Below are 20,345 nucleotides of genomic sequence, written 5' to 3' on the forward strand. Positions count from 1 at the left end.
CTCTTTATCTCCGGACCCGAACGTTAAGTGTGATTTCATTCCACAGATGCTGTCAGACCGATTACCCAGCAATTTCTGACTTTGTTCCTGATTTCCAGCATCCACAGTTCGTGATTTTTTTTGTAACCTCGAAGTTTGTAAACGAAGACGTGATCTGAATGTGAGGTGTGCTGTTAGTTTTCGGTGAAATTCATCAACTTTCAAAGTGAACGAGGTCAAACAGTGAAACTGATTACCTTGCTGAATATTCTTCTTGTCAATTCACTATTGCCACTCATTTAATCATGAAAACCACAGAATTGCACAGGGGACTCATCCGCCCGCGGCTGGCCGCGAGTGGGCTAGTGGCGCAATGGATAACGCGTCTGACTACGGATCAGAAGATTGTCGGTTCGACTCCTACCTCGCTCGAGTGCACTTCAAAGCCTTAAAGCTGCCTCTTTCGTGCGCTTTTATAAATTAACCTCAATGAAAACATTTCTATACGTGTCTGTTACTATTTGCTCTGATTATGGATTTTATCACCTCTCCTGCCACTGGTGTTAGACGAGATGGTCTTCATTTGCTCGAACACAGCGTGCAGGATAGCACTCATGATCAGACAACAGGATTCATCAAACCAGGTCAGACGGTCAAATGAACATGATCGGCGTTGACTGCTTGGATCGAAGGGCCGTGCTGTATAACTCTATAATGAACCAAGACCAGAGCTGTCAGCAGAAAGCGTTACCTATCAGCTGCTTTGAAGGGGGCCGTCTCACAGGTCACCAGTTGACGTTGTGCCGTATTTTTATGTTATTTTTTCCTTCTTTCAAATAACAGCTTCTCTGTGGATTTTGGGAATAAATTCAACTACTCAGCCCAGTTTGAAAAGAAATCAAAAGCTTTGAAAACTAAAGTTCACATCATTGCTAAACTTTCTAATTTTCTCTTCAAATCCATTTTGTATCCTGGAATAAAATCAGAAATCAGACTAGATCTGAGGAAAGGTCCATAAGACAGAGGAGCAGAAATTATGCCACTCAACCCATCCTTCTGCTCCGCCAATACTGATAATAGGTTTTCCAATCCCATTTTCCCGCTTTCTCCCCCTAACCTTTGCTCCACAAGAGCGTATCTGTCTCTGTTTTAAATATAGTCAATGGCCTGGCTTCCTCCAATGACAGCCTTCTGTGGCAATGAATTCTACAGATTCACCACATTCTGGCGAAAGAAATGTCTCCTTATCTCCGGACCCGAACGTTAAGTGGGATTTCATTCCACAGATGCTGTCAGACCGATTACCCAGCAATTTCTGACTTTGTTCCTGATTTCCAGCATCCACAGTTCGTGATTTTTTTTGTAACCTCGAAGTTTGTAAACGAAGACGTGATCTGAATGTGAGGTGTGCTGTTAGTTTTCGGTGAAATTCATCAACTTTCAAAGTGAACGAGGTCAAACAGTGAAACTGATTACCTTGCTGAATATTCTTCTTGTCAATTCACTATTGCCACTCATTTAATCATGAAAACCACAGAATTGCACAGGGGACTCATCCGACCCGAGCGGGCCGCGTGTGGGCTAGTGGCGCAATGGATGACGCGTCTGACTACGGATCAGAAGATTGTAGGTTCGGCTCCTACCTAGCTCGAGTGCGCTTCAAAACCTTCAAGCTGCCTTCTTCGCGCTCTTTTATAAATTAACCTCAATGAAAACATTTCTATACGTGTCTGTTACTATTTGCTCTGATTATGGATTTTATCACCTCTCCTGCCACTGGTGTTAGACGAGATGGTCTTCATTTGCTCGAACACAGCGTGCAGGATAGCACTCATGATCAGACAACAGGATTCATCAAACCAGGTCAGACGCTCAAATGAACATGATCGGCGTTGACTGCTTGGATCGAAGGGCCGTGCTGTATAACTCTTTCATGAACCAAGACCAGAGCTGTCAGCAGAAAGCGTTACCTATCAGCTGCTTTGAAGGGGGCCGTCTCACAGGTCACCAGTTGACGTTGTGCCGTATTTTTATGTTATTTTTTCTTTCTTTCAAATAGCAGCTCCTCTGTGGATTTTGGTAATAAATGCAAATACTCAGCCCAGTTTGAAAAGAAATCAAAAGCTTTGAAAACTAAAGTTCACATCATTGCTAAACTTTCTAATTTTCTCTTCAAATCCATTTTGTATCCTGGAATAAAATCAGAAATCAGACTAGTTCTGAGGAAAGGTCCATAAGACAGAGGAGCAGAAATTATGCCACTCAACCCATCCTTCTGCTCCGCCAATACTGATAATAGGTTTTCCAATCCCATTTTCCCGCTTTCTCCCCCTAACCTTTGATTCCCTTGCTCCACAAGAACGTATCTGTCTCTGTTTTAAATATAGTCAATGGCCTGGCTTCCTCCATTGACAGCCTTCTGTGGCAATGAATTCTACAGATTCACCACATTCTGGCGAAAGAAATGTCTCCTTATCTCCGGACCCGAACGTTAAGTGTGATTTCATTCCACAGATGCTGTCAGACCGATTACCCAGCAATTTCTGACTTTGTTCCTGATTTCCAGCATCCACAGTTCGTGATTTTTTTTGTAACCTCGAAGTTTGTAAACGAAGACGTGATCTGAATGTGAGGTGTGCTGTTAGTTTTCGGTGAAATTCATCAACTTTCAAAGTGAACGAGGTCAAACAGTGAAACTGATTACCTTGCTGAATATTCTTCTTGTCAATTCACTATTGCCACTCATTTAATCATGAAAACCACAGAATTGCAGAGGGGACTCATCCGTTCGCGAATCATTTCGTGTGGGCTGGTGGCGCAATGGACAACGCGTCTGACTACGGATTAGAAGATTGTAGGTTCGACTCCTACCTAGCTCGAGTGCGCTTCAAAACCTTCAAGCTGCCTCTTTCGCGCACTTTTATAAATTAACCTCAATGAAAACATTTCTATAGGTGTCTGTTACTATTTGCTCTGATTACGGATTTTATCATCTCTCCTGCCACTGGTGTTAGACGAGATGGTCTTCATTTGCTCGAACACAGCGTGCAGGATAGCATTCATCATCAGACAACAGGATTCATAAAACCAGGTCAGACGGACAAATGAAAATGCACGTTTTCATTTTGGAGGCGGAGCGAATAGCAGAAGCGCAATTTTCTCAAAGTAAATGAAAGAAAATAATCAAGGAAGGCGGTAAAATAACAGATCAACCAACAACACAGGAGAAAATGATTTAAGATGAGGAACAACTCAATTTTGATGCTGAAGGGTAAATGTTCTTTTCACTGAAAAGACATATTTCAATCTTTACCCAGTTCCCACCGACATCAAACCACGATGCAGTTGGACTGGAGTGGACAAAGTCAAAAATCACACAGCACTAGGTTATAGTCCAACAGGTTTATCTGAAAGTGCAAGCGTCCAGCGCCCCGCTCCTTCCTCAGGCAGCTAGTGTGAGAGAGTACATCGGACACAGAATTTACAAGTAAACGATCAAAGAGTCATACAACTTCTGCGAACATATTGATCAAACCTAGACAGCTAAATTGTTTTAAATTCGGGTCTGGGAAATGATACGATTTTACATTGGATTACATTGGACTCTGGAGAATAATGTAATAATAATTAGCAGTATTTCCTGATGAAGGGCTTCTGCCCGATAATTTGATTCTCCTGCTCCTTGAATGCTGCCTGATCAGCTTTCCTTTTCCAGTACAACAGTTTCAACTCTGAATTCCAGCATATGCAGTCTTCAGTTTCTCCCAGAACAATGCTCATTGTTTTATATTGGTCTGTGGAGGATAATAATCTGTAATGTTTATCAATTACAGATTTCCACATCCCTTTCAATTGGCAGTTGATTCTATCACATATCACCGACTTTTGTCTTTCAGTGAACCCAAGTCGGTGCCACATGTGATTATTGTCTGTAGCAATTGCATTGCTCGCCTGGTCATTAATTCATATGGTGTCAGTTCGGTTGCCTGATTCGTGGCTGCTCTTAATTTCATTAGTAAAATGTAACCCATGGTCAGAGTCGACCTGGAGGGGTATCCGACCTCGGGATTACTCCTTCAACAATATTCGAGCTACAGTTGTCGTGGTGCAGTTTTTGGGCGGGAATGCTTCTACCCACCAGATCTGGGCAGGGGTCCCATCCTAAATTTTATGAGTCTCCCTGGGTTATGTTGTGCACAAACCATGCATCTGTGGCAGTACTTGGCCACATCTCATCCCCCCCCCCCCCCCGCTCTTCCAACACCACTCTCTCCCTCGGCTTGCTATCATGGACTCTCTACCGGTATGGGAGAGCCCGTGGTGCAGTTCAAGCAATGTGTTTTGTGTACGTGCTGGTGCCAACACCTTGTCTATTAATCTGCAGACACCATCCTCCCCTTTGAATGCTGCCTGCACTCTCCATTGCTCTCTCTCTCACTTCCTGCAGGGTGTCCTCCTGTCACTGCTGAATTTGGATAGCATCTTTCACTAATTCAACAGTGGCTATTGCAGCTGCGTCAATGGCTTCTTGTTCTGGGCTTTCTGAGCTGCTCGGTCTGCTGCCTGGTTTCCTTTGAATTTTAGCAAACTTGGAATCTCTTTTGCTGGTTCCTTTTGATACGCTTTTACTTTTATTTCTGCAGCCTCTTTTGGCTGTTCACTGGCACACAATAGTGCCTGAATTCTTCATTGATGTCGGATAGTGGTGGCGAACCCTCTTCTATCCCATGCCACCATGTGGACATGGACTACACCAAAGGCATATTGACTTTCTGTATATATATTCATGAATATTTTGCTTGTTCTCGTGTTTTGGTGAGTGCTACCAGTTCTGCTATCTGTGCGGACTGATTTTGATCAATCCCTCTGGACATAACTGTTTCTAACATCTAATTTACTACAGCCCATTTTGTTTGGGGTGACGCTGCTACGTATTTTCGTGACCAGTCCACGAAGAGGATCTCCTTGGCAGTATCTCAGGGAGGTAACAATTACTTATCCCCACCCTCTTCCCCGTCTTCATCCCCATCTATATCCCCACAGTTGTGCAGTTCCCCAATGTGTACAATTCCCTTAGTTGGATTTTCACCTGTATCCCTAACTGTTATACGGACTAACTTGGGATGAAAAAAAACTGTCTCTCACATTGTTCTTCCCATATTGGAGACGGCCCTCAGTTTCCTTGTGTGAATCAATTCAGCCAATTTTGCAAACTTCCGGAGAAAGCTCCAACGATAGTTGAATAGTCCCAACACCTTTCTGACTCCCCTGACAGTGGAAGGTCATGGCATCGATCGGTTTGCCTTCTTGCGGTCATTGGGCATTTCTTTGTGTCCCTGGGATAAAAGATGTCTCAGGTATAAGACTTGTGTTTTGCCAATTTGTGCCTTTGTGTGGGTTACTTTTACCCCAGCAGTTGCCAATTCTTGTAATACTCGACATAAAGCTTCCTGCTTCCCTGACTCGGATTCTGAGGCAGTTAGGTTATCGTCTACATATTGGCGGGCAGTGCTATCTCTTGTAAATCTATTCTCTTCAGAATATCGCTCACCACCCTGTGAAAAATAGTTTTGCTGTTGTGGCACCCTTGTGCCAGGCAAGTCCACATGTAATGCCTGTCTCTTACTGTAAAGGCAAATTTGTTCTGGGACTCAGGGTGTAACGGAATAGACCAGAAATCGTTGCCTTTGTCTGAAACAATAAACGTCTTGTGCTCGGAGGCCAAGCCATTTAAAATGGTGGAGGGGGCTGCTACAATGGGATGCAATTTGGGGGTGACCTAATTTATTCCTGTGCAATCAGTGGTGAGCCTATGGCTCCCATCAGGCTTTATTACAGGCCAAGTCGGGGAATTCATTTTACTTGTGGTTGCTTTCAGGATTCCCTGTTTCAAGAATCTTTTCTCGATCTCCACAACTGCTTTTTCTACTACAGTTTTATTGGGTGTTGCCGGTGGGGATTATGCTCCGGTCCGGGAACCCTTATCGGGTCTGTGTTAACTCGACCTGTATCTAACTTTTTTTCTGCCCATGCTCCGGGGATGGAGGCACAGATGGCTCCGAATCCCCCCTTTTTGAGGTTCCAGTCCCGACTGGTGACTGTAGCCATTTTAATAGTTTCAAGGTGACTTGTAGGTTTCCCAATCCCTGTCTTTCAACCGTCTTGTCTGGGCCAAATCAATTTCCCTTCTGCACAATAAATTACAACATTATATTCTCTCATGAGATCATTGCCCATTATGATGCCCTCATTATTTAGGCATACATAGAATTTCGTGTGGATATATATATTGTTTATTGCTATGAGGGTAGTTTCGCTTAGGTAAGCTGGTGTTTTATCCCCTCCATACCAGAATTAAGTGAATCATTTTATTTGTGTGGATTAAGGGTAAGTTTGTGTTGGAGACAGCTGCTCCTGTGTCTACTAGCATTTCACATTTCCTCCGTTATTCTCCTCTCTCCCTTCCCATCATGAATGGGAGCAGCTGGTTGTCAACTCTGCTGACCTTGGATTACCCGCAGTTCCACAATGCATGAGGTAATGTTTGGGGGTGCCCCATGCGTTTCTGACACACTGCTTCCATGTGTCCTATTCTGTTTCATTGGCTGCAGTATTTTACATTGTTCCCTGCTCTATGTATTGTATTCTGTACCCCAGCTCTTGAACTTGTTCCTATTTCTTTCTCCACCTATTCCCTTGTTCAATCAAGCCTGCTAATTTGTATACTAACATTCCCCCTATCTTTTTAGTTTTATTACGTTTATGTTTATCGACCTGCTCTCTCTGCTGTGCCAGTATCTGGGATGGATCCCAACCACTTTTCTTCATTTGCTCTGTCTGCTTTGTATTTCTGAATAAGGGAACCTGCTGTATTCCCCTTAAAACTTTGATCTGCTATTTCGCACATTGTGTATCCCGGATACCACCGAAAGTAACGTGTTCCCAACCAGTGGGGACTTCTCTAACCCCTGGCCAATAATACGGTCCTTACGGCTTTAGCAGCATCCTGGCAAGACGTGCACTCTACCGGTTGGACTTCTCTACCCTCATGGTGATCACTATTAGTCGGTTCCTACTGGTCAGCTGGGAATGCTGGCTCAACAGGGTGTGCTTTCTACTGGGCCTCTTCTACACTCCCAGCCACCTCTACTGACACAACGCCTCTCGATAGGTCCAGAAACCTACCGTTAGCCCGGTGTGCTCTCCACCGGTGCGACTCTATACCTTCCTGGCCACCGTCAGCATCCGTCATTCTACTACAGACTGGCAGGGTATCACGGTTACTCACAGTGTTCATGCTCCTTACTTGGTAACGTGTGCTGCACTCGGTTTCGGCTCTTGGTCAGAGTGATCACCACTTTGGAAATTACAAGTCCAGACAGCGCACAACTTGTAACTTAAACTCTAACTGGACTCTGCGTTGTTCGCCTCTACAGAGTCCAATGTTACCTGAATTTGCCACTTGTGCTTCACAACTCCTTTATTCCCTTTGCACCTCAACTCCCACGTCAAATCCCAACCTTCACGTGGGGGCCTACCCCTCTTAACAACAGGTTTTGGGTTGGGCTTCTGAGACCGGCACTACCTTCTCCTCTGGCTGTTTCAGCACAAACAGCAAGTTCTTACAACAGTTAACACTTATTATCCACAGACATGCACTTTAAAAAATTAAATCAGTACTATAACAAGTTAGACATTACAATTGGTATACCTTTAAACTGTGTCTTTGGCCGGTTTGACTCTTCCCTTTTGCATTGGTTCTTACCCCATCTCCCCGATTGTGGCCTTCGATAAGGAGATCAGTGATATGCATACTGCTCGCAGCGCCAATTGTTGTGGGGTAAATGACCAGCCTCGGAGACAGAATCGGGTTTCAATGGCAGAGTTTATTGTATATGGACAGAAAGACACCAACAGCACAGTGGTCAGCTGCGATTCTTCTCTCAATCCAGAGCACACGTCAAGACACTTTTATACATTTTGTAATACAATAGGTCAGTGCTGTGGTCATTGTCTTTGTAACGTGGTTTGGTTATTGTCAACATTGCAGAATCATTGATAGTTTTGGTACAGTCTTTGTCAGTTCTAGCGCAGCCTTTGTTAGTTTCCGCGCGGTCGTTGTCAGTTTCAGCGCTGATATTATCAGTTTCAATGTTGGCGCAGGAGTCCATTACTGTAGTAATGGGCGCTAATCGCTCTTCCTGAAAGGGACGATTACTGCAGCCCTTGTTGTCATCATTTTGTATTGAGTCCATATCAATCTGTTAGCACTTCCATGAAAAATGTTGGTTGGACCCAGACACTTTCGTGGGCAGTATGTGCTTCTCATGTGTATTCTCTCCCCCACCCGTCTTCAACTAATCATCTAAGTTGTGAGTGCATTGTACTGGCATTCTGGTGGCCCCAGGCAGTGCCAGTATATGTTCTGCTATCTCTCCCCATGTTGTGGTCCGGCGGCCATCTTGTGTGTTAAGTGACCAACTTATATCTCAGCGGCCATCTCGTGCATCTGTGTGCCTAGTGTTACCTTGCCCCGTGCCAACTCTCACTTCAAGACCTTCTCGGGGAATGATTTATTTGGTTTATCACTGTTCATGAAATTAGCAGAGATTTTAAAATATCCGCACTGAAGTTGATACTGTCATTACAAAATCACCTGCTTAATTTCCCATCGTTTCCATGTCATACTCATCCTGTTCTTTTCATCTCTCAGCACCACAACCACCAACAGCTCTTGCCACCCTGGGTAACCGTTTTCATCACTCACCACCACTGCCCCCATCACCTTCTGCCAACCCGGGTAACCCTTTTGATACCTCACCAACACCATGTCCTCCTGCCAACCTGGGTACCTCTTTTCTTCCCTCACCATCACCACCTCCTCCTCTTGCCAAACCGGGTAATTATTTTCAACCCCCATCACCACCACCTCCTCGACCTGCTACCCTGGGTAATACTTTTCATCACTCACCATCACCACCATTTCCTCCTGCCAATCGAGATAACTCTTTTCATCGCTCACCACCACTGCCACCCCCTCCTGCCAATCTGGATAACTCTTTTCATCCCTCACCACCATCACCTCCTCCTCCTGCCAACCCAGTTAATTCTTTTTGTTGCTCACCACCACCACCGCCTCCTCCTCCTGTCAACCTGGGTAATTATTTTCATCCCTCACCATCACCATCATTTCCTCCTGCCAATGATGATTCTTTTCATATTTTCATCTCTCACCACCACCCTCCTGCCAAACTGGGTAACCTGTTTCATCTCTCACCACCAACACCATGTCCTCCTGCTAACCTGGGTAAATATTTTCATCCCTCATAACCACCACCTCCTTCTCCTGCCAACCTGGGTAATTCGCTTCATCCCTCACCATTACCACCTCCTCATCCTGCCAACCTGGGTAACTCCTTTGGTCCCCTTTTACCTGCAACTGTTTGGTTTCTTCAACAAAACTGTGTTACATAACCTGTTGTAAATGTAAATTAAACTTCTGGCTACGTGATGACATTGAGAAATATCATTTTCTAGTCAGTGTTCATCCATTAAGATTCATTAATAAAATAATCTGGATTGTTAATAACTGCCATGGGAAGCATGTGAAAATGTTAAATTTCTGTCAAGCATAACACTTCAGTAATTAGTTGTTGATTAATGTTTCTAATGCTGTTGACTTTCATTACCTGGCACCAATTCTGTCTTACTAATGTTCTGCAACTTGGTTCTGTCGAGATGTTTGCCTGCAAACTAATTGTAAAAACAGGAGCAACAAGAGACAGCAGAACGCTACTGAAGATCAGCACGTGTTGGGGCAGAGAACAAACAAGTACCGATGGCAAAGATCTGGTTGGATAAATTGCTTGGTTAGCATATTGCTGCATTTACTGAGATGCACAAATTTCATGCAATATAGCCTTCATGTGTAACATGCTGTGAAAAGCAACTTTATAATCTGTGGCGAAAATCAAGATAAAAACCAATTGGTGTTGTATGTGTGAGTTAAAGTAGATGGTTTACAGGGTCGGGGCTTCATTCCATCATCCGCTTGGGCAACATCTCCTCCTCCACCTTGCCTAAATCACTCAAAGCTCTGTTGCTTGTGTCCACTATGTACAACTTCACTTTTGTGCTGATCATGTAGATCCTGTAACCTCGTCCCTCAACCAAGAATTGCAGTTGAAAATTCAGCTCTAGTTATCTATCATCACAATAAGATTGTAAAATAAATCCCAGCTGTCATAATTGTTGAAGTGCTCAATAATGTACACATCCAATATGCTGCTGCAATTGAATTCTCCCAACACATTTTGTAAATGACGTTGGTTTTCCTTGTTGTCTGTATAGGATCTTTCAAGTTCATTAGCTGCTGCTTTTGGTAGCCCACAAACCCCCTAACACAATAAACAGCAGCTAATTAACTTGAAAGACCCTATACAGACAACAAGCAAAACTAATGTCATTTACAAAATACTGTGCGAGGACCGTAACAAACACTACATTGGACAAATAGGCAGAAAACTAGCCACCAGGATACATGAACATCAACTAGCCACAAAAAGACATGACCCCCTCTCACTGGTATCCTTACATCGAGATGAGGAAGGACAGCACTTCAAATGGGGCAAAACATCCATCCTGGGACATGACAATAGAGATGCGCACGACAATCCCTCAAGCATGGCAATCCAATTGGGACTCTATCAACGAACGCATTGACTTGGATCGTAACCCTCAGAGAAAAAGTTCTCTTAGTTTTCACCGAAAACTAAGAGCACACCTTCCATTCAGATCACGTCTTCGTTTAAACACTTCGAGGCTACAAAAAAAAATCACGAACTGCGGATGCTAGAAATCAGGAACAAAGTCAGAAATTGCTGGGTAATCGGTCTGACAGCATCTGTGGAATGAAATCACGCTTAACGTTCGGGTCCGGAGATAAGGAGACATTTCTTTCGCCAGAATGTGGTGAATCTGTGGAATTCGTTGCCACAGAAAGCTGTCATTGGAGGAAGCCAGGCCATTGACTATATTTAAAACAGAGACAGATACGTTCTTGAGGAGCAAGGGAATCAAAGGTTAGGGGGAGAAAGCGGGAAAATGGGATTGGAAAACCTATTATCAGTATTGGCGGAGCAGAAGGATGGGCTGAGTGGCATAATTTCTGCTCCTCTGTCTTATGGACCTTTCCTCAGAACTAGTCTGATTTCTGATTTTATTCCAGGATACAAAATGGATTTGAAGAGAAAATTAGAAAGTTTAGCAATGATGTGAACTTTAGTTTTCAAAGCTTTTGATTTCTTTTCAAACTGTGCCGAGTAGTTGAATTTATTCCCAAAACCCACAGAGGAGCTGCTATTTGAAAGAAGGAAAAAATAACATAAAAATACGGCACAATGTCAACTGGTGACCTGTGAGACGGCCCCCTTCAAAGCAGCTGATAGGTAACGCTTTCTGCTGACAGCTCTGGTCTTGGTTCATGAAAGAGTTATACAGCACGGCCCTTCGATCCAAGCAGTCAACGCCGATCATGTTCATTTGACCGTTTGACCTGGTTTTATGAATCCTATTGTCTGATCATGAGTGCTATCCTGCACGCTGTGTTCGAGCAAATGAAGACCATCTCGTCTAACACCAGTGGCAGGAGAGGTGATAAAATCCATAATCAGAGCAAATAGTAACAGACACGTATAGAAAAGTTTTCATTGAGGTTAATTTATAAGAGGGTGCTAATGAGGCGGCTTTAAAGCACACGCGAGCTAGGTAGGAGTCGAGCCTACAATCTTCTGATTCGTAGTCAGACGCGTTATCCATTGCGCCACTAGCCCACACGGAAACCCCCGGGATAGGATGAGTCCCCTCTGCAATTCTGTGGTTTCGATGATTAAATGAGTGGCAAGAGTGAATTGACAAGAAGAATATTCAGCAAGGTAATCAGTTTCACTGCTTGACCTCGTTCACTTTGAAAGTTGATGAATTTCACCGAAAACTAAGAGCACACCTCACATTCAGATCACGTCTTCGTTTACAAACTTCGAGGTTGCAAAAAAAATCACGAACTGCGGATGCTGGAAATCAGGAACAAAGTCAGAAATTGCTGGGTAATCGGTCTGACAGAATCTGTGGAATGAAATCACACTTAACGTTCGGGTCCGGAGATAAGGAGACATTTCTTTCGCCAGAATGTGGTGGATCTGTGGAATTCATTGCCACAGAAGGCTGTCATTGGAGGAATCCAGGCCATTGACTATATTTAAAACAGAGACAGATACGTTCTTGAGGAGCAAGGGAATCAAAGGTTAGGGGGAGAAAGCGGGAAAATGGGATTGGAAAACCTATTATCAGTATTGGCGGAGCAGAAGGATGGGCTGAGTGGCATAATTTCTGCTCCTCTGTCTTATGGACCTTTCCTCAGAACTAGTCTGATTTCTGATTTTATTCCAGGATACAAAATGGATTTGAAGAGAAAATTAGAAAGTTTAGAAATGATGTGAACTTTAGTTTTCAAAGCTTTTGATTTCTTTTCAAACTGGGCCGAGTAGTTGAATTTATTCCCAAAACCCACAGAGGAGCTGCAATTTGAAAGAAGGAAAAAATAACATAAAAATACGGCACAACGTCAACTGGTGACCTGTGAGACGGCCCCCTTCAAAGCAGCTGATAGGTAACGCTTTCTGCTGACAGCTCTGGTCTTGGTTCATTATAGAATTATACAGCACGGCCCTTCGATACAAGCAGTCAACGCCGATCATGTTGTCCTCCTCTTGTGACGGTCCAGTGCCTTTAAGACAGATTTGTTCTTATTGTTTCTCTTCCAGAGAAGCGTTGCTGTACTGGTACCAGAATGTCTGCTTCAGGAGCAGTGGGTGAACCCTTTGAGCTCTCTGATTGTTCACGATTTCCTAAAGGTTCTTTCACAGCAAGTTTATTCATTTCTCATTGTATTCTCGCAGATCTAAAGTAGCCGGTACCCTTGGTGACCCCTCAACATATGGCTTCAGAAAACTGTCTGAAACACATTCATGAAGTCCTCTTCCACAGCATTGGGTTACCCCTCATTGGGAACTAGCACTGCAAAATGAGCCCAACTTTTCCAGAGTCACCATAAATGTCAAAGATTTCGAGAAATATGCAAACTTTTCCAATTCTTTTCTCTTTTACACTCAGATTAACAGAAAGCATGGAGCAAATTTCTGTACTTAACAAGAATGTCTATTAATTAGAAGTGAATAGACTTTAGTTCCAGATAAACAATTATGAAATATGAGGATATAACTACTCATTGAAACGTAAACCTCCTTTATAAGTTCCCCATCTATGCACCAATACAAAAACAAATCATATATGGGGGAAGAAATTGGAAGGTAGTCCAATAGTACCTGTTCACAGGGTTGGCTGAGGTGATTCTTTTGCTGATCAGAATATAGCTTCTCGATCTACCTTCCTCTGGTACTTGTTCGCAGGAGGCACAGAGTGACTGGTTCACACTTTGAAAGTTCTTTGGCTTATTAAATTATAAGGTACAGCCGACAGCAACTGGAAGTGGGAAATAAACAATTCTCTTCAAGCTTTATTTCTTTCTTCTTGCTGAGCAAAAGCTGCTCATTCTCCAGAGAACAGCAGAATACAAACCCTGCATTAATATGTAAACTTGCTGCATGTGGATGACCGAATGTATCCATTCTTCCAAGCAGAGCAGAGGAACAGCTTGTCACCAGTGTGAGAGAGTTCATAGAAATGCAGGCTGACGGATTGAGTGAATCCCTTCTCACACTCGGGTCAGGTGAATATTCTCGCCACAGTGTGCACTATCTGGGTTACAAGAGGTTTGGATGAACATAGTAATCTTTCTGCAGTGAGTGTCTCGGTGTTAACTGAATGGGGTAACAGCAGAGTGAATCACTTTCCGTACCTTGAACAAAGTTAAAAATCACACAATCCCAGGTTATAGTCCACCAGGTTAATTTGGAAGTACTAACTTTCGAGCACTTCTCCTTCATCAGGTAACTAATGGAGCAGGATCATGAGACATAGAATTTGTAGCAAAGATCACAATGTCATGCATGCATCTGATACAATTTATTGAACAATCCTCACTTGCTGTTAAGTCTTGCATCTTTTAGAATGGGTTGCAGGTTTCGGTTCATCAATCTGTAAATCCCAAAAACTTCTTTCAAGTCACATTCTCGAGATAACTTAAGGTTTTATGAAAAAAGGCGACATCTCAGCTCAGTGCAGTCAAGTTGCATGGTGAGAATCTATCTGTATCCCAATCTTGAGTGAGACTGGTTCTATTTCGGAAGTAGGAATTTATAAAATATTATAAGTATTGACTGCCTTCAAATTGTGTGCCACTTAACGAAAATGGAAGGCATCTGTAATTATTGTCCTGCAAATGCATACTCTGAACAGGTGAAAGACTACCGCGGGTGTCCACCTTGGAATAAATATGGCTTCTTCCAGATTGAAGTGCTTCCTGGGAGCAAACACTGATGTCGAAACGATGTGAGTAAAAGCAAGTGGCTGTGACTCAATGCAATTAGCAGAGAATGGCTTCGACCTATCGACCTCTGGGTTAGGGCCCAGCACGCTTCCACAGCGCCACTCTTCTGCCAGCTGGTTGCCTCTTAGAATATTATTAGAGATATCGGAAATACGACAAATATTCATTTTCTCTTTGCTTTTCAACAGGAGTATACATAGACTTATAGAGTCAGAGATGTACAGCATGGAAACAGACCCTTCGGTCCAACCCGTTCATGGAATAAGGAGTATACATATTGGGAGGATTCCCCGGTTACACAATTCCAGTGTGTCACATTACACAGGATATGACACACACACACAGAACAGCAGCAACGTCCAGCAAGACACACAATCCCACATAAAGAAAGGGTCCTCCTCCCAGTCACCAATCAGACTCATTCCTCCGGTTGACCAGCCAGGCCGTACCCTCTGCCTGTCTTCACCTATCCCCACTTCATCACCCTGCTCCCGCCAACCCCTTTATCTGCAGCTCCCATGGACAGATTCATTATTTGCCTCAAGTTTTACTCAAGGCTGATCCATAATTTACATTCCTCATTCTTAACAGCTGTGATGAAGGGTCACAGCACTCGAAACATTAACTCTGATATTTTTCTCCACAGAGTTCTCCAGCAATTTATGTTCTCACTACTTTCCTCAGGGTCGTTCGTCTGGATGGCAACATTTCGTGAATCGTGTGAAATGACATTCAAATTCGCCTGAACGGTCACAGTTCTCTCTTAACCAGCCCGTCCTCCCCTTCTGCTCTCCACACAGCAAAACTTGTGAATTCTTTTTACTTCCTCCCTCAATGGCTTCAAAAATACAAATACTCACCCAGTTCAAATGGAAGGTTGTGGATATGAAAGTAGAATCCTGTTTGAAAAGACACAGGGGCAAACATGCATTTAATATGATGTGGAGGAGCCGATGCCGGACTGGGGTGGACAGTTAAAAATCACACAGCATCAGGTTATAGTCCAGTAGGTTTACTTGGAAGCACCACCTTTGGAGCGCTGCTCCTTCAACAGGTGATTGTGGAGTCTAAGACCATAAAACACAGAATTTATATCAGAAGATTACAGATTCACGAGGCTGAAATGATATATTGAACAAACCTGGATAGTTATTAAATATTTCATCTTTCAGAATGGGTGGCAAATTTCGTTTCATTTATGTGTAAATCCAAGAACTTCTTTTATGTCACCTTCTCCAGATAATTATGGTTTCATAACAAAAGGTGACATCTCAGCTCAGACAATGCGTTAAAGGTGAGAGTCGAGAGTGTGGTGTTGGAAAAGCACAGGAGGTCAGGCAACATCGGAGGAACAGGAGAAACGACATTTTGGGCAAGGGCCCTTCATCAGGAATGAGGCTTGTGAGCCAAGGTGGTGGGGAATGGCGCTGGGGAAAGGTGGCTGAGAGTGCGATAGGTAGATAGTGTTGGGGGTAATGATGATAGGTCGAAGAGGAGGGTGGAGTGGATAGATGGGAAGGAAGATGGACAGGTAGGACAGGTCAAGAGGACCGTGCCACGTTCGAAGGTTGGATCTGGGATTTGGGGAGGAGGGTAAATGAGGAAACTAGTAAATTCCACTTGGATGCCACGTGGTTGGAGCGTCCCAAAATGGAAGATGAGGCGTTCTTCCTCCTTGTGTTGGATGGTTAGGGTGTGGCAATGGAGGAGGCCCAGGACCTGCATGCTCTTGGTGGAGTGAGAGGGGGAGTTGAAGTGTTTGGCCACAAGGTGGTGGGATTGGTTGGTGTGGGGTGTCCTGGAGTTGTTCTCTGAAGTGTTCTGCAAGTAGGCATCCTGTCTTCCCAGCATAGAGGACACCGCAACAGCAACAACGGATACAATAAATGACATGTGTGGAGTGCAGGTAAAATTCATTTGGATGTCGAAGGCTCGTTTGGTGCGTTGGACAGAGGTGATGGGGAGAGTTGTGGGCGCAGGTTTTGCAATTCCTGTGGTTAGCAGGAGAAGATGCCAGGAGGGAAGGGTATGTTGGTGGGGGTGGGAGGGCGATTGGACCTGACAAGGGATTCGTGGAGGGAATGGTCTTCAGGGAAAATGTATATGGGTAGACAGGGAAATATATCCCTGGTGATGGGGTTCATTTGTCGGTGACAGAGATATCAGAGGTTGATACGATGTATATGGAGGTTGGTGGGGAACGGAAGGTGAAGACCGAAGGGTTCTGTCCTTGCAACAGTTAGGCGGGTGGGGTTCAAGGGTGGCAGTGTGGGAAATGGATGAGGCACACTGGAGGACATTATCGACTATGCTGGGTGGGTAAATTATGTTCTTTGAAGAAGGAGGCCATCTGGTGTGTTCTGTGGTGAAACTCTCATCCTAGGAGCAGATGCAGCAGAGGCAGAGGAGTTGGGAATTAGGGACAACATTTTTTCAAGGGGCAGGGTGGGAGGAGGTGTAGTCCAGGTAGCTGTGTTGGTTGGGGAAGGTGTCAATGTTGAGTCGGTCACTATTGATGGAGATGGAGAGGTCCAGGAAGGGGAGGAACGTGTCTGGGATGTTCCAACCAAACGTAAGGTTGAGGTGGAATGTATTGGTGAAGTTGATGAACTCTTCAACCTCCTTGAGTGTTCATGACACAGCGCCAATACAGTCATCAATGTAGTGGTGGAAAAGCTGGGGAGTGTTACCGGTGTAAGTGTTCCACATAACCAGCAAAGAGATAGGCATAGCTGAGGCTCAAGCGGTTGCCTATGGCCACATCTGGAGGAAGTGGGAGGATTCAAAGGTGGAATTATTGAGGGTGAGAACCAGTTCAGCCGAACGAATGAAAGTGTAAGTGGAGGGGTACTGGTGAAGAAGAGAAGAAACCGAGGGCTTCAAGGCAGATAGAGGTGTATGTGAACTGGATGTCCATGGTGAAAATGAGGCATTGGGGTCTGGGGAAACAAAGGTCTTGGAGGAGGTGGAGGGCCTATGTGGTATCCCAAATGTATGTGGGGAGTTCCTGAATTGTGTGGATAGGACAGTATCAAAGTGTGTGGAGATGAGTTCAGTGAGGCTGCAGCAGACTGAGACAATGAATTGGCTGGGGTAATGAGGTTTGTGAATTTTGGGTAGGAGATTGAACCGGGTGGTGTGTGCTTCCTGAGCTATGAGTTTGGAGAATGTTGATGGGAGATTCCCTGAAGTGATGAGTTTGTGTATGGCCTGGGAGATGATGGTTTCGTGATGGACGGTGAGGTCATGGTCAAGGGGGCAAAAGGAGGAGGTGTCTTCGAGTTGACGTCTGGCTTCATCGATGTAAAGTCAGTGACCCAAACTACCGCTGCATGATCTGCTGGTTTGATGGTGAGGTTGGGGTGGAGTGAAGGGAGTGGAGGACTCCGAGTTGCGAAGGTAAGGGGTTGGAGAGGGTGAGGAGGGTCCACAGGTTGAGGTGGTCAACATGGGAGGCGAAGGTGGGAGGTCAGGTGACTTAGATGAAGTTCTGGGATTTACACATAATGAAGCAAAACTTGCAATCCATTCTAAAAAATGAAAGACTTATCAATCCAGTTTTTTTCAATATATCATTTCAGGTGCATGACACTGCGATCTTTTGCTATAAATTATGTGTCTTATGATCCTAGTCCCACAGCTACCTGAAGAGGAATACATCGCTCATTCTCATGTAAGTCGACTGTGACCAATGGGGTATTGCAAGGATCAGTGCGGGGACTCCAACTATTCAGAACCAATATCATTGATTTGGATATGGAAGCTGAGCAGAGGGGATTATATTTCCTAAATGAAGTTCTTCGATTTACTGTCCGTATAATGAACGGAAACTTGCAATCCATTCTAAAAGATGAAAGACGTAACAATCCAGGTTTGTTCAATATATGATCTGAGTCTCATGACACAGTAATCTTTAGCTATAAATTCCGTGTCTTACATGGCTCCACAACCAGCTGATGAAGGAGCAGCGCTCGGAAAGCTAGTGCTTGCAAATAAACCTATTGGTATAATCTGATATTGTGTAATCTTTGTCCGGATTTGCGGAAAGAAACTTTATCAGCCAGCGGGTGATTGAATCTGGGACTCACTGTCTGTAAGGGTGGGAGATGCAGAAACCCTCTTAACGTGAAAAAGTATTCTGATGTGATGCGAAGGTCCACAACTCAATGTGCCAAATGATTAAAAGCATAAATAGCAAAATAATGCGTTTATCTTTTGACCCATACAGACACAATAGATCAAATGGCAGGGCTGTCGCTATAGCTTCCTCGGTAGTATAGTGGTTAGTATCCCCGCCTGTCACGCGGGAGACCGGGGTTCAATTCCCCGCCGAGGAGAACTGTTCCATTTTGTGGTGCCGCCGTAGTCAGCAACATTTTCACTCGGCAACGAGGACCAGAGTCTGCGTGCCTCCCAGAGTCAATGAACGTGCAGATTAGTTGTATTGGAGATGAAATTGATTATTGCCAATTTATCTCACCAGACGTTCTTGAGTTTGGGGTGGCACGGTGGCTCAGTGGTTAGCACTGCTGCTTCACAGCGCAAGGCACCCAGCTTTAATTCCCGCCTGGAGTTTGCATATTCTCCCCGTGTCTGTGTGGGTTTTCTCCGAGTGCTCTGATTTCTTCCCACCGTCCAAAGATGTGCAGGTCAGGTGAATTGTCCATAGTGTTATGTATAGGGGAATGGGTCTGGGTCGGTTGCTCTTCGGAGGATCTGTGTGGACTTGTTGGGCGGGAAATGTAATCAATACTGGAATCTGCTCTAAATCAAGTATTAGAACCTGTCGCCGATGCTTTATTGACATTTAAACGGAAGTGGGAAAATGAAAGGAATACCATTTCCACTCCCATCTTCACTCTTTATGAATTTGCATCGAATACAAAAGAAAAGCGAAAATCAAATAACGATCGATCAGAAGCAGAAGTTTATCCAATCGGATTGTTGATGAGTATCCTAAGCTAACACCACACAAGATTCTGATCAAGAATTCAAACAGTCCTTATTAAACTGTTCAGGAGTCAATCACAACTGCAACAGCAGAACATTTCTCCAACAGAACAAAGGGACCTTTCATCTATGTTCTGTTCTGTGAGAATCATACCATTATCCATTATACCAATTGACAACAGACAATAGATAATAGGTGCAGGAATAGGCCATTCAGCCCTTTGAGCCTGCACCGCCATTCAATATAATCATGGCTGATCATTCCTATCCTGTTCCTGCCTTATCTCCATAACCCTTGATTCCACTATCTTTGAGAGCTCTATCGAACTCTTTCTTAAATGAATCCAGAGAGTGGGCCTTCACTGCCCTCTGCGGCAGGGCATGCCACACAGCTACCACTCTCTGGGTGAAGAAGTTTCTCCTGAGCTCTGTCCTAAATGGTCTACCCCGTATTTTTAAGCTGTGTACTCTGGTTCGGCATTCACCCATCAGTGGAAATATGTTTCCTACTGCCAGAGTGTCCAATCCTTTCATAATCTTATACGTCTCAATCAGGTCCCCTCTCAGTCTTTGAAACTCAAGGGTATACAAGCCCAGTCGCTTCAGTCTTTCAGTGTAAGGTAATCCTGCCATTCCAGGAATTGACCTCGTGAATCTACGCTGCCCTCCCTCAATAGCCAGAATGTCTTTTCTCAAATTTGGAGACCAGAATTGCACACAGTACTGCAGGTGTGGTCTCACCAGGGCCCCGTACAGCTGCAGAAGCAACTCTTTGCTTCTATACTCAATTCCTCTTGTTATGAAGGCCAGCATGCGATTAGCCTTCTTCACTATCTGCTGTACCTGCATGCTTGCCTTCATTGACTGGTGTACAAGAACACCCAGATCTCTCTGTACTGCCCCTTTACAT

At 44.3% G+C, this 20,345-nt stretch overlaps 3 non-coding genes across 3 annotated transcripts; 2 read left to right on the forward strand and 1 right to left on the reverse strand.

The window, feature by feature from the left end:
• Positions 1–2,785: 2,785 nt before the first annotated feature.
• Positions 2,786–2,858, forward strand: trnac-aca (transfer RNA cysteine (anticodon ACA)). Its single transcript has one exon. It is a non-coding gene; the product is annotated as a tRNA-Arg (tRNA).
• An 8,879-nt stretch (positions 2,859–11,737) lies between these two features.
• trnar-acg (transfer RNA arginine (anticodon ACG)) lies at positions 11,738–11,810 on the reverse strand. Its single transcript has one exon. It is a non-coding gene; the product is annotated as a tRNA-Arg (tRNA).
• A 6,940-nt stretch (positions 11,811–18,750) lies between these two features.
• On the forward strand, positions 18,751–18,822 carry trnad-guc (transfer RNA aspartic acid (anticodon GUC)). Its single transcript has one exon. It is a non-coding gene; the product is annotated as a tRNA-Asp (tRNA).
• Positions 18,823–20,345: the final 1,523 nt, after the last annotated feature.

Source organism: Chiloscyllium plagiosum, unplaced genomic scaffold (assembly GCF_037043375.1).
Source record: "Chiloscyllium plagiosum isolate Xiang-an unplaced genomic scaffold, Cpla_swu_hap1 HiC_scaffold_46, whole genome shotgun sequence".
NCBI lineage: Eukaryota > Metazoa > Chordata > Chondrichthyes > Orectolobiformes > Hemiscylliidae > Chiloscyllium > Chiloscyllium plagiosum.